This window comes from Oryctolagus cuniculus, chromosome 4 (assembly GCF_051225735.1).
Source record: "Oryctolagus cuniculus isolate XC-2025 breed Fujian yellow rabbit chromosome 4, ASM5122573v1, whole genome shotgun sequence".
NCBI lineage: Eukaryota > Metazoa > Chordata > Mammalia > Lagomorpha > Leporidae > Oryctolagus > Oryctolagus cuniculus.
Genome location: NC_142870.1, coordinates 17,169,867 through 17,184,034, shown reverse-complemented (window position 1 = coordinate 17,184,034; position 14,168 = coordinate 17,169,867). Strand labels below are relative to the sequence as shown.

At 37.7% G+C, this 14,168-nt stretch overlaps 1 pseudogene; it reads left to right on the top strand.

Annotated features, from left to right (window-relative positions):
- LOC127494006 (heterogeneous nuclear ribonucleoprotein A1 pseudogene) overlaps positions 1 to 13,383 on the top strand; it is a 139,715-nt pseudogene extending 126,332 nt beyond the window's left edge.
- The last annotated feature ends 785 nt before the right edge of the window (positions 13,384 to 14,168 follow it).

Sequence of the window (14,168 nt, the reverse complement as noted above, 5' to 3'; positions counted from 1 at the left end):
ATCACCATATTCCATTAGTCAGAGCTAGTCACAAGGCCAGCTTAGATTCAAGGGAAGTGCAGTGCAGAGAAATGGGCTCATTCTTAATGTGAGAAACTACAAGCTTTTATTACAGAGAAATAAAACCAAAGGTAAGAAAATCAGTTAAGAAATATTATGGTAGCCTAAACAAGAGTTAACAAGTCTGACCTGAAAGAGTGACACAAATGGGGAAGAAACCAATTTAAGAAATGGTCAGGGCCAGCATTGTCATACAGAAAAGTAAAGCCGCTGCCTACAATGCCAACATCGTAGATGGGTGCTGTTTCTTCTCCTGACTGCTCCACTACAGCTCCCTGCTCATGACCTGGGAAAAGCAGCAGAAGATGGTTCCAGTGCTTAGGCTCCTGTGTTCATGTGAGAGACCAGGATGAAGCTCCTGGCCCCTGGCTTCATCCTGGCTCAGCTCTGGCTGTTGCAGCCAACTAGGAAATGAATCAGCAGATAGGCAGGCACTCCCCTCACCCTCTGCAACTCTGACTTTCAAATAAATAAAGAAATTTTTAAAAAAGAAAAAAAAAGAAGCAATGAAGAGCAAAATGGCAGCATTTCATGACAGATTGGCTCATGACAGGTAAAGAGGAGTTTGCCTTTCATTACTACAGGGGAATACCTGAGACAACTTATGAAGGGAAGACATTTATTTTGGCTCACAGTTCTGGATTTCAAAATTTAGTGACCCCATTGGTTTGGCAGCAACTGGCAGTGGCAGAGCCAGTGCGTGGGAAGGGTCATGTAGCAAATCAAGAAACGGAGAACCCGTGGCTGTATTGTATAACCAACCATCTTGTGAGAATTGTCTTCTCAGGAACTGCCCCAAAAGATCTGCGACTTCCCACTATGTCCACCTCCTAACTATCATACTTGGATAAAGTTTCTACCCCCTTAGTAGCATCATCCATGACTTTGGGGTTTAAAGCCCAGAATGAGTTCAAGAATCGAATCTTGTTCAAACCATGGCATCTAGTTAGGCCAAAAACAAGACATAAATCAAATATTTGAGGGCTCAAAGTAATTGTTGCTCCAATTATCTTAACAACAGACTTCCAAAAAGGCAGGCCTTACACAAGAACCAAGGCATGCATGAGGAAAGTAAAGAATGCAGATCAATTCAATACAGCACATTTTAATTCAACACTACCAGTCTTAGTGTTGGGCAATGGCATTACCTTCCATGAATTGATACTACTTCAGTTCAAGAGACAAGGCATACTTGAAAACAGACAATAATAGGAAATAGTAATTGATCAAATTACAAAATAAAGAATAAAGATGGAAAATAACATACTATGGAGAAGTAAAGTCTGAAAAAGTCAAGGAAGTCTTCATGGAAGAGGTGAAACCTAAGGTGAAATTTTTATAACTAAAATGTCTTATAAGTAACAATGAATTATATCAAACCAAATATCATTTATATGACTGGTAGACATGATTTTAATGTCTTGTTTCCAACCTCTATTGTTATAAGAATTGAGAAAACAGTTGTTGCAATCATGTTCTGTATTTGGTGGTTCAGACAACGAACCCTGATTAAGAAAAGCTGTTTTGTGTATTATTTATTGGACTCAGAATTCCAGTTGTTAAAATCTGTCAAAACTTGTCCCAGCTGTGAGAGCCAACTTCAAAGTTATGCTAGGGACAAAGCCAGACTGAATCAAGAGAAAGTATTAGTAAACCAGCAGGTTTCTGAGATGAACTATGGTAGAGAAGAGAAAATAAGGCTAAGTTTTGTCCTGGATGCAAGGACCTATCAGCAGGCATAGGTCTAGGGAAACTGCATTGAAATTTAGAAGAGGAACACATTCTAGAAGAAATCCATAGTCTGTGGCACATAATAAATATTTAAATAAATGAAAAGATAGACAAACATAAATAATGGAGTGTGTGCAGATGGGGAGGAGATACTAAATTATTTGTAAATTCCACAACTCAGAGCAGGAACTAGAAAATTCAGAGCAGAAGAAACAAACATGAAGCATTTCTAATGATTTTCTGTACTAACCAGTGGCCTGGAAAGAGATGGACACACAATGGAGATCCAAGATTGTTACTCAAGACATGGCTCAGAAGGAGAGGCGACCATTTAAGTGTCCTTCAAGAGTGTTGGCATCCTCGTGTGAGGGCAGAGAATAAAAATGCTTATTTCTAAATTTTTCAGATAGCCAACAAGAAAATTGTTTACATGATTCACTGAGTTTCAGGATGTGTGAATCAATGTGTAGATCCTGGGAGTAATTGCAGTGGGGTTAAAGTGGGGTCAAGAGTTAACCACAAGCCAATGGAAACATTTCCATTCTAAATAGAATTCGTGTTGGAAATCCCTAGTTTTGCAGAAATCTAGCTACCTGAAAAATATTATCTCACTACCAGCTCCACTACCACCAGATAATCCTGGGAGTCTCTATTTGAGATCTAAAACAAATCATATCAGCTAGGACATGGCATCCATCAGTCATTTCTTTTTCTCTTGCAGCAATTCTCTCCTGGTTTAAACAATATGCTTTATACTAGCAGCCCTCCCCATATTTTGTTCTGGGTCTATTTCTAATTACTGCTTCTGCCTGACACTGCTGTCATCTGTTGGAGACTGTGCCTGCTATCAACAGCACGCACAGTGCCACGTGTGTATGATATTCTAAACAAAGCCAGGAAGAATAGATCTCCATTTCTTTGATACTCTCAGGGTGTTGCTAATAGAATATTACAAATATTAGACATTTTAATTTATATTGTTATAAATTAAATATTAGACAAATATGTGAATATTTTAATATCAGACTAAATATTAGACATTAGACACTTTAATTTAAAAATTACTTGTAATAGAATGTACTATAAAAAAACTAAATAGATCCTCATTTTGTTTTTTCCTTTTTTGTTTTGCTTTTGCATTTTGCATTGTTTTGTTTTTACTGCTATAGATTTACAACGGAATTTAAAAAAAAAGGCTCCTTTTCCTTCCCACACTATTATGCCAGATAGAAGATGCCTGCACTGTGCTTTTTTAAAACTTGATCTTCTCATGCCACAACTGCAGGAGAGGGCACAGTTTTTGTACTCAGTAGAATAAGGCAGGATGAGCAAGGGAAGGTGATGTGTTGGTGTGAAAGCAACCATCTCAGGTTCTCCACGGAATGGGAATTGTGACCCCTGCCTCTGTACTAAAGGACAGAAGGGACTTTGAGAATGGGCTGTCTAAGGCTTGCAGCTTGACCACTTATATGTCTTCTTATCCAGAACACTTAACTGCCACCTCTGATGAAACAGCAGCCCTACACAATGAGCATCTCAGGAAAGACAGTCACGTAATTTACACCAGAGAATCTTTACCCCAGTCGCCATATCGGGAAAGCTCCTTGGATGTTGTAAAGCTACTAGGGCAAGGGAGATAACCTCTAAAACATAACCAAGTTTGAACACCCTACGAACTCCAACTAAACAACTAAACAACTCATAGGATCTTAATTCTTTCACCGAAAGTCAAAGCCTATGAATATTTAAGTGAATCAATTTCTCATTTTAATAATTATTTCATAGTGATTCACTAATTTCTTCTGATGGTTATGATGACCAGGCAATGTAAAATATGAGAAATCTAATTTTTGGGTCCTCAGGCACAAATACTGCTTCACTCCATATTTTCACTAATGCAATGAGAGATTGGCATTGGATTACAAAGCCTCTCCTGGTTGAGGTCAGTGCCCTGGGCCATGGATACTTGGCTTCAGGAAGGAAAACCACAAATCTGAAGGCTCCTTGGTGAGTTACAGGAATGAAATTGCCTGTGCCTGCCCTCAGGATGCGGGTGTCTTCACCAAGGACACTGTTGAGTCATCTCGTCTCCTGCTCTTCTTCTTCCCATTCTGGAAGCCTGCAGAGTGTGGGTTTGGACCAAGCAATTTATCTACCTGTTTTTTGGAAGAGCCTGGGATACAAAGAGTAAACTTTTCTGCTAGATCTCTGTTACACTACTGTGCTCTGCCATTTTACTGCTCTCAGAAGTTCCCTCTTATCCATGGGGACACACTTCAAAACCACCAGAGGATAATTGAAAATGAGAATCATATCAAACCTTCCACATACTGTTTTTTCTATTTATCAATTAGGCAATAAGAGAATAAAAGCAAGAATAATAGTAAATAGAACAAGTATCATAATATACTATAATGAAAGTTGTGTAAATTCTCCCTATATCTATTCATCTATTTCTCATTACAAGGCAGGTAACTAAGGCAGCACAGAAATGCTGGACAAAGGGATCATTCATGTCCCAAGATGGAAGAGCAGATCACACTATATTTTGTGATGCTACTCTAACCTCAATTTAAAAGTTATGGTTTATTTCTAGAACCTTCCATTAATATTTTCAGACCATGGTAAACTGATAACTAAAAATACAGACAAAGTAACAACAAATAAGAAGAAACAATTGCACATGCACCCCAAACCTACACCAAGAAGCTAGTTTAGGGATGGCTTCAGATAAGACTTTTCTTAGCATTCAACGATTTCGATCCAACTCAGTCAGCCTACAACTTCTAATGAATGCCTTCACTTCTAAATATGTTTTAATTCATTCATCTCATTGTCAATTTTTCCCAAGATCATGTTCAGTAATGACATGCCTAATATAGGGTAAGAATAACAAAAATTTCAGGGACAGTTTAAAATGTCTAAAGATTGAGAAACACAGAAAAGAGTCCAAAGAAGTCAGAATTTTTCACGGTGTGATCCCTTGAGTTTGTGTATAAAATCATCCAGGCAATTTTTTTTCCCAAAAGAAATTCCTGGGCCCCACTGCTGTAATCTGAATGTTTGTTTCCTCTCAAAACTCGCATGTTGAAACATAATCACCAATTGTTGCTATTAGGAAGTCTGGCCTTTTGAAGGGGATTAGATCAGGAGGGAAAACCCCTGGGATCGGGATTAGTGTCCTCATACAAGTGACCTAAGGGAGTTTGTGTGTCCCTTCCACCATGTGAAGTCACAGAAAGAAGATCTCAGCTCTGCACCAGGAAACGGGTTTTCTCCACACATCAGATATGCCAGGGCCTTCATCTTGGACTTCCCACCTCCTGGACTATAAGAAATAAATTTCTGTTGTTTTTGTCTGCCCAGTCGAAGATGTATTACAGAAGCCTAGAGGGACTATGATGTTGGATATGCTTAATCTCCAAAGGATAAAGCTGAGATTCAGCATGTCTGATTCCAACAGATTAAAGTTGACAATCACTGAAGTAAAGGATGATTAAGAATCAAAATACGGCTCTGAAGAACATTTTGATAAAATATCTCTATCTCAAGAAATAACATTCAGCATGCATAATGGTTTGCTGTATGTATGCCATCATTATAATATGGGTAACATAAGGATGACCATGAAGAACACTGTCAGTCTTCCTCATTGTGGGGAAATCTGGAGGTATCCAAATACAAGGAGCTTGGTAAGCCTCTCCTGAGGGACATTGTGCCCTATCCCCATTACACAGAATATTGTAAACAGGGAGAAGAGGATATGAGGAAGCAGCTGCCTCTTTCTTGTTGTCTCCTGTGGATGGGGGTTAAGGGGGTGTGGTACTTCTCTCCTCCTCCTCCAAAGACTTGACCCAAGAGACTCATAAGTTTTGGAAGTATTCTGGTTTTCTATTAACTACTACAGAACTGAGTGGCACAACATAGCAATGTTATTGTCGTGGTCCTTGTACTGTTGACTGGGTTCAGGTGAATGGTTTTATTTGGTATTTCTCAAATAGAATCAGTCAGGTAGCAGCTGGATGTAGAGATCTCTGAAAGTTCGTGGATTAGGTGTGCAAAATGATTCACTCACATGGCTAAGAATTGATGCTGAGTAGCATATTGGAATCCAGCTAGGGCTGTCAAACACTGAACTTGCATGTAGCCTTTCCATGTAGCTTGGGTGTCTCACAGCATTGCTTTGGGCATGATAAGCCTAAGAAGGGCTGCTACAAGGGCAAATATTCAAGACAAGAGCTACAAGATTTCTCATAAATTAGTCTCAAAAGTACCAGAACATCCCTTCTAATTTACTCTGGTGGTTGAGCAACTCATATAGGCCAGAAACATAAGGAGCAATAGTCAACTTTTTGAAGGAATAGAATGGAGAATTCACACTGAAGGAGAACATCAGCAGTAAGAGATATTGAAATAATCATCTTTTAAAAAATATAACCTTCCATGACATGTGGCCACCAAGGGGAGTTGGCAGAGACTATAAAACATATTCAGGATTCAGAATACAGGCTAACCCAGGTTTTAAAGGTATTAGAGAAAGCAGCATTAGTAGAGTTCTGAAGGGGGAAAGCCACAAATTCTACCCAACCTCTACCTGCTGTGGTTCACTTTGTCTTAGTGTTATAGCAAAGGAAACAAAAGCTGGAAGTATCCATTGCCTGTAAGAATTCCCCACGAGTGAAGGATGAAGGTTTTAGAAGTCCACCCTGCTCAGCTCTCAGTTGGAGTGAATAGAAACCACATACCCTATGATTCTTGAATATCACTGAACACAGGATTTACTCTACATGAGACTGAGGGCTTAATAGCCAGAGTAAAATGTAAATCACTAGTCAGGGCCAAATGTTTCAGCAGGGGCTAAGGTAGTCTAATGGTGTTTTATAATTTCACCTCATCACTGTCTCTCCTACCCACTCTACTCCCGGTCCAAAATGCAAGAACAAGAAATTAGGAACTTGGAAAATTAAAACACCTTAAAAATAATCCATTCCATTGTTAAACATTGCTATCATGCTGGTTGCCCAAACAAACCTCCTGTGTGTAAATAGTTTTTTGAAATAAAACTTTGACTCACTTTCTAATGAAAGTCCTGAAAGTTACTAGCTATGCCATAAGCTGATTTCTGGAAAAAATATGTGAAATTTAGAGTGTTTAATTCCTGTGGAAGTGCCTCTTTCATCCCAGGAAAAGAGTTGTGTTATTTTAAAATATCTATCCCTGCTATTAGTCTGTAAGATCCTTATGGGCTCAAGTCTGCCTTGTCCACTGTTGATCGTATCTCTACCATCTAATATGGTGCTTCTTTGGGAAGAAAGTTAATAAGCATTGAATGATTGAGTTAGGCTGATGAGCCAAAGAAGCAAAGAACTCTAAATATGGAAGAGAATTTTGAGATCAGTTACTGCAACCTTGATCTTGTGAATTGTGAGTCTGAGGTCCACAGAGGTTAAAGAATTGCCTCACCATGATTATGTATAGAAAGTGGCAGCCTAGAGAATAAAACTTGAGTCTCTTGTGTCTCAATTCAGAGAGTTCTATAAAATACTACAGGGACTTTCCCTCCCAGTGTTACACCAGGAGAGCCAGACAACAATTAGCTGGATTAAATCTGGCTCTGTGTTCAAGATAATATCAACCATTTTCTTTGCTTTTCTCCTCTCTCTTTAAAATAATGACTTAACTAAATTTAAAAAAAGAGAAGTTTGAAATGAGAACATCATTTTCATAAAAACTGAACTCATCTAGAAGAAGGGACTGAAGACACAAAGGGCATTCTTATCTGAGATTCAAAAGCAGTCACGTGATATACCAAAGAGCCAAAATACATCGCTTCAGTGAACAAGATTTTCATTCATCGATTCATTCAACAATATAATTGAGCATATACTGTAATATGTAGTATTTTGGAATTAGAGGGCAATGACAAGACAAAATGCTTTCTAAAAATAAGCTCTATTCTTGTTGAGGAAGCAGAAATAAACCAATACATAAACAAAATTTTCCCATCTATTTTTATTAACATAAAGAGAACAGATTTCATGTATTTCATAAATATAATTCTAAGATAACCATATTTCCCTCCTTCCCTTTGTTTGCCCCAAACCCCCTCCTTCATTCCTTTTTTATTAATTTTTTTTGACAGGCAGAGTGGAAGTGAGAGAGAGAGAGAAAAAGGTCTTCCTTTGCCATTGGTTCACCCTCCAATGGCCACCACGGCCGGTGCACTGCGGCCAGCACACCGTGCCTATCCGAAGGCAGGAGCCAGGTGCTTCTCCTGGTTTCCCATGGGGTGCAGGGCCCAAGCACTTGGGCCATCCTCCACTGCACGCCGGGCCACAGCAGAGAGCTGGCCTGGAAGAGGGGCAACCAGGACAGCATCTGGTGCCCCGACCGGGACAAGAACCTGGTGTGCCGGCGCCGCAAGGCAGAGGATTAGCCTATTGAGCCATGGCGCCAGCCCTTTTTTATTAATTTTTGCAAAGACAATTGTAATCCACTCTATAATCATAGGCTTAATTCACCATGAAGCATAATATTTAAAAAATAAGAAGTAGGAAGACCATAGTTCATCAGGAGTATAAGAGCTAAAAATGACAAACATATCCCAAGATGTCCATTTCATTCCTATACATTTTGGTATTCTATATTAATGACCACATATCAGAGAAAACATATATTTGTATTTTTGAGACTGGATTATTTCACTAAGCATAATGGTTTTCAGTTGCATCCATTTCATGGCCAAAGACAGGATTTTCCTCTTTTTCCTAGATGAGTAATATACCACATTTTCCTTATCTAGTCATCAGTTGCTTATCTATTGTGAATTGAACTACAATAAACATGAAGGTATAAGCAACTTTTTCATATGCTGATTTCATTTCCTTTAGGCAAAGTCTCAGGAATGGGATGGCTGGATCATATATTAGATTTATTTTCATATTTCTGAGGAATCTCCATACTGTCTTCTGTAATGGTTGTACTAATTTACATTGCCACCAACGTTTTAGAGTATCTTTTTTCCCACAAGCTGACCAGCATGTATTATTTTTCTTCACTTTTGGATGATAGCCATTCTAAGTAGGATAAGGTGAGACCCATTGTGGTTTTCATTTTCATTTCCCTGATGGCTGGTATCCTGAGCATTCATTCTTTGAAAAATGGCTGTTCATATCCTTTGTCCATTTCTTAATTGCACTGTTTGTTTTTTTGTTATTGAGTTGCTTGAGTTCTTTCTATATCCTGGATATTAATCATTTATCAGTTGCATACTTTGCAAATATTGTCTCCCATTCTGTCAGTTGCCTCTCCACCTTATTGAGTGTTTCTTTTGCACTGCAGAAGCTTCTTAGTTTGATGTAAATTCATTTGCCTATTTTGGCTTCGATTGCCTATGCTTCTGGGATCTTTTCCAAGACGTCTTTGCCTGTGTCAATACATTGCAGCGTTTTTCTGATGTTCTCTTCTAGTAATTTGATGATCCAATTTTAGTTGACTTTTTATAAGATGTAAGGTAGAGTTCTAGTTTCACAGTTCTGCATGCATAGATTTAAATTTCCCAGCACCATTTGTTAAAGAGACTGCCTTTTTTTCAGGGATTTACTTTAGGCTATTTTACAAAAATTAGTTGGTTGTAGACACATGGCTTAATGTCTCGGTTATCTATTCTGTACCATGGTCTACATGTCTATTTTTGTGCCAGTACCAGGCTCTGTTGTTTACAACTGCCCTATAATATGTCTTGAAATCTGGTATTGTGATGCCTCTGGCTTTGTTTCTTTTTTTAAATATTTATTTATTTATTTATTTGAAAGAGTTACAGAGAGAAAGTGGGAGAGACACAGAAAGCAAGAGACATGTTCCATCTGCTGGTTCACTTCCCATTTGGGGGACCTTTTCAAGATGTAAATTCTTTTAATCCATAAACATGGAAGATTTTTCCATTTTTTGTGTCTTATATTTCTTTCTTGGTTGCAGTCTTTCACATCCTTGGTTAAATTTGTCCCAAAGTATTTAAATTTTTTGTAGCTACTGTGAATGGTACTAGTCTAATGAGTTCTTTCTCAGCCATGGCATTTTTTGTATGCAGAGACTATTGATTTTTGTGTGTTGATTTTATAGCCTGTAACTTTACTAAATTCTCTTAATGAGTTCCAACAGTCTTTCACTGGAATCCTTTCATTTCCTGTGTAGAGGATCATGTCATCTGCAAACAGAGATAATTTGATTTCCTCCTTTCTAATTCGTAACCATTTGATTTCTTTTTCTTGCCTAATGGTTCTGGCTAAAACTTCTAGAACTATATTGAATAGCAATGGTGAAAGTAGGCATCCTTTCTGGTTCTGGAAATGCTTTCAACTTTTCCCCCATTCAATATGGTGCTGGTTATAAATTTTTTGGAATAATTAGTAGTCAGAAGTAAATAACTATGCTAGAATATTACTAGAGAAGAATCTCCTTTGGAGTCTTAGTCTGGAAAGCCTCTCTGAAGTGATGATATCTTATCTAGAATCATGAGAAGGAGTTTGTTCTACTAAGCATTAAGTAAATTACCCAGGCCAAGAGAGCAAAAATGCCATGGCTCAAAGGTGTAAAAATTTGAGGAAAGTGGGAAGGAAAATCAAAGCAGAACACATAGCCTGAGAAGAAGCAAAAAAAATTTATATTCATTAAATAAAAGTTAAAAAAATAACAAAATAAATAAAAATTAAAATGATAAAGAAAGTAAAATAAAGAGAAAATGACAAGGAAAAAAATAAAATAAAATACATGGCATATTTTGAAATAAGTATTTCTTATGTAAGTATGAGAATGTTGCTAAAAATCTATGTTAGAAGGCTGTGAAAGACATCAGAGAGTTCGGACATAGTTCTTCAGACAATAGAAGTCAAGATGTGTTAAAATGGATGAATACGGGGAATGGATTGAAACACAAGAGGCAGGGAGTTCAGACAAAAGATATTAAGGTGCAGAATTATCAAGGGAAAAATGGTCATGGAAAGGAGAAGAAAGAATTAAGAGACATTTCAAAGGTGGATTCATGATGTCTCTAGTGACAAATTGGACATAAGGGTTGAGACAGAAGGAGTCACAAAACTTTACGGTTTCCATATTTTAGAAATGGGGGAGTGGGGAGTACAAGTAGACAACATATGGAGGAGCAATTTTGTGCAATGAGTTCACTTGAGGCCATATTTAGAGGGACAGACATCTGTGTGACAGCCAGGGAGTACTGTCTGGCCAACAATTGGGAACTGAAGTCTGGTTTTCAGAAGGAAGGGGTGAAGTTGCCAATTTGGAAGATGTATGCATAGAAATGTGTGTTGGATCCATGAGATGGTTGAAGCTATTCAGAGAATGAAGGGGGTTTGGGGAAAGAGGAAGTTGAGAAAAGGCTAGAGAAGAGGAATAGAAGAGTACCTTAGGAGGTTATTTCCATTCAGAAGTGAGGAAACAGAGTAGAGTCAGAAAAGCATTCGAAGCTGAATGCAGTGGTAGGAGGCAAATCAGAAATGAATATTATTTCAAAAGTGATTGGATGAGAGAAGAAGCAGGGAATCAAGATTTTCAAGAATGCTGTCAAGAAGAGAGTAGACTTCACTGAGAGTTGCATAATTATTATTTCTATGAAATAAGTAAGCTTAATTCTGAAGGATAAAACTTCAGTGTTCTTCTGAAAATAAGTGTAAATTGTGCTGACCAAAATTCTTTGTTGTACACTCCCATGACATTTTTGCCCACTATCAAATGCAAAACCTTTTACTGCTTAGTAAGTACCTACTGCACGATAATAGTGACTGTCTCCCAATATTTCATGGGAACTATGAATAAAGAATGCAGCTTATGCTGGATTTATTTAATGCTGTAGAGAAGTTAGATAATACTTTACTAAAAATAGAGTTATTTGATGAAGTACAAAGTATCATAGATGCATGTCTTACATATACAATTGATATGACAGTGTTATTTAGTTACTAACCACTGTCACTTGAATAGATGATCACCTAAAATTTTTAATTATAGCTTGCAATCTCAACCCAATTGAAATTCATACCTATCACAATAGATTTCATTTTGTCTGTACTGTGTAATTACCAAACTGACATAATATCTTCCATAGAGCACTATCATTAAGATCACATTATGCTTTTTCAAAACACATCATTTTCCTTAGGATCTCTCTGACATCAGTCACCCCAGAGGCTCTTGGCTAATGTCATTAGAGGGAAATAGAAAATGAGGTCTCCTATGCATTAGTGTGCCAGCATTTTACTAAAATAAAAAATAGAAATTTAAGTAAAAAAGAATGGATGGGAAGAAAAAACATCAAAATGTGAAAATCGTAAGACAAAATGGTCAAATTTCAACAGTCCACAACATACTATATTACACCTGTCTCCTAAATTTTTTAGCATTGTGTAGAAAATTAAATTACCACATTTATGTGATCTAAGATCTTTGAATCTGATTTGAGTCATTGTATTTCTGAGGTTGCTTCATTACATTTCTTTACAAGAAGGCAAAGCTTTTCATTGTTTTAAAAGTGATTCACAAGATATGTTCTCTCTTGGCTTACTCCTTTCTACATGTGGACACCGTTAAGGAAACACCATCAACTTCTCTCTTCCCAACACCATAATATCTAAGTTAGAGTCTCCTAAAGAGCCCAAACCATGGCAGAAGCTCTTCATTGGAGGGCTGAGCTTTGACACAATTGATGAGAGTCTGAGGAGCCATTTTGAGCAATGGGAAATGTTCATGGACTTTGCAGTAATGAAAGACCCGAACGCCAAGTGCCCCAAAGGCTTCAGATTTGTCACCTATGCCACCATGGAGGAGGTAGATGCATCTATGAATGCAAGAATACATAAGGTGGATGGAAGATTTGTGGAGCGAAAAAAAGGGCTGTCTTACGAAAAGATCCTCCAAGACGAGGTGCACATCAAACTGTGAAAAAGATCTTTGTTGGTGACATTGAAGAAGATATGGAAGCCCACCAGAGATTATTTTGAACAGTGTGGGAAAATCGAAGTGATTGAGGTAATGACTGAGTGTGGCAGTGGAAGGAGAGGGGTTTTGCTTTTGTGACCATTAACAACCATGACTCTGTGGATAAGATTGTCATTCAGAAATACCATACTGTAAATGGTCACAACTGTGAAGCAAGGAAGGCCCTGTCAAAGTAGATGACCAGTGCTTCACCCACCTCAAGAGGTCGAAGTGGTTCTGGAAGCTTTGGTGGTAGTCATGGATATGGTGTTGGTGGCAATGACAACTTCGGTCATGGAGGAAAAGTCAGTAGTTGTGGTGGCTTTGGTGGTCCCTGAGGTGGTGCTGGTTATGATGGCAATGGGAATGGTTACAATGGATTTGGTAATGATGGAAGCAACTTTGGAAGCCGTGGAAGCTACAATGATTTTGACAATTACACAATCAATCTTCAATTTTTGGACCCATGAAGGGAGAAAATTTTGGAGGTAGAAACTCTGGCTCCTATGGTGGAAGAGGACAATATTTTGTCAAAATGTGAAATCAAGATGCTATGGCAGTTCTACCAGCAGCAGTACCTATGTTAGGAGCAAAAGGTTTTAATAATTGTCAGGAAACAAAACTTAACAGCAGAGGAGAGCCAGAGGAGTGAAAGGGAAGATACTTGTTACAACAGATTTGTGAACTTGGCCAAGTACAGTGGTGGCAGGGTGTAGCTACTACAAAGAAGACACATTTTAGACAATACTCATGGATATGGGCAAAAAACTCAAGGACTGTATTTGTGACTAATTGTATAACAGGTTGTTTTAGTTTTCATCTGTGGAAAGTATAAAGCATCCTGACAAGGGGTTGTAATGTTTTTTCTTTCTTTTTTCTTTTTTTGTATGCTGTTGATTGCTAAATGTTATAGTCTGATCATGATGCTTAATAAATGCGTTTTTAAAAAAATAATTATTCACACCATATTTTAATCTCTTAAGAACTTAAAACGCAAACAATGTTTGCTGACTTTACTAAGAGGTAAAAATAATCAAGTAATTCTCATGAATACTGGCTGTAGTGTTTTCTGCTGTTCACTGCCAAATGCAGCTCAAATGATAGAGTAACTTACCTGAGGTTTTAAGAATAGCATTGTATGTTTATTTTTTCTTTCCTCACAACTTTGGGTAGCATGTTTCTAATATATTTGAGAACACAGAGTCACACTAAAGCCAAATTATGTAATAAGTCTAGCCAAGTTATGACTAAAATGTCCAGAACAGAACATATGAACAACATATGACAGTCCTTTAAGAAATGCTATGCCTTTACAATGTTGACAATATACTTTTAGTCTCACAATCAAGGAGATGCAATACTAACAAACACCACAAACTCCTCCACTT